This window comes from Penaeus monodon, chromosome 21, assembly GCF_015228065.2.
Source record: "Penaeus monodon isolate SGIC_2016 chromosome 21, NSTDA_Pmon_1, whole genome shotgun sequence".
In the NCBI taxonomy this organism is placed as follows: Eukaryota; Metazoa; Arthropoda; class Malacostraca; order Decapoda; family Penaeidae; genus Penaeus; species Penaeus monodon.
The window spans coordinates 1,368,074-1,368,286 of record NC_051406.1 but is presented as its reverse complement, the minus strand read 5'-3'; positions in this window follow the sequence as shown (position 1 = coordinate 1,368,286).

Sequence of the window (213 nt, the reverse complement as noted above, 5' to 3'; positions counted from 1 at the left end):
CCAAGACGCTGCCCCCGACGTTCGTCGGTGGGTCTCACTTCTCTGCAAATCCCTTCTCGGGCCAATCCTTCAGGGACACGATCTTAATGATACGAGCGACTTTCTCTCCCTCTCCCCTCTTCCCACCTCGCCTCCTCTCGCATCTCCTCCATTCCCCTCTTTTTTTCAACCTTCCAACACCGTTTATTTCCCCTCGACTGTTTCTCTGTTCTT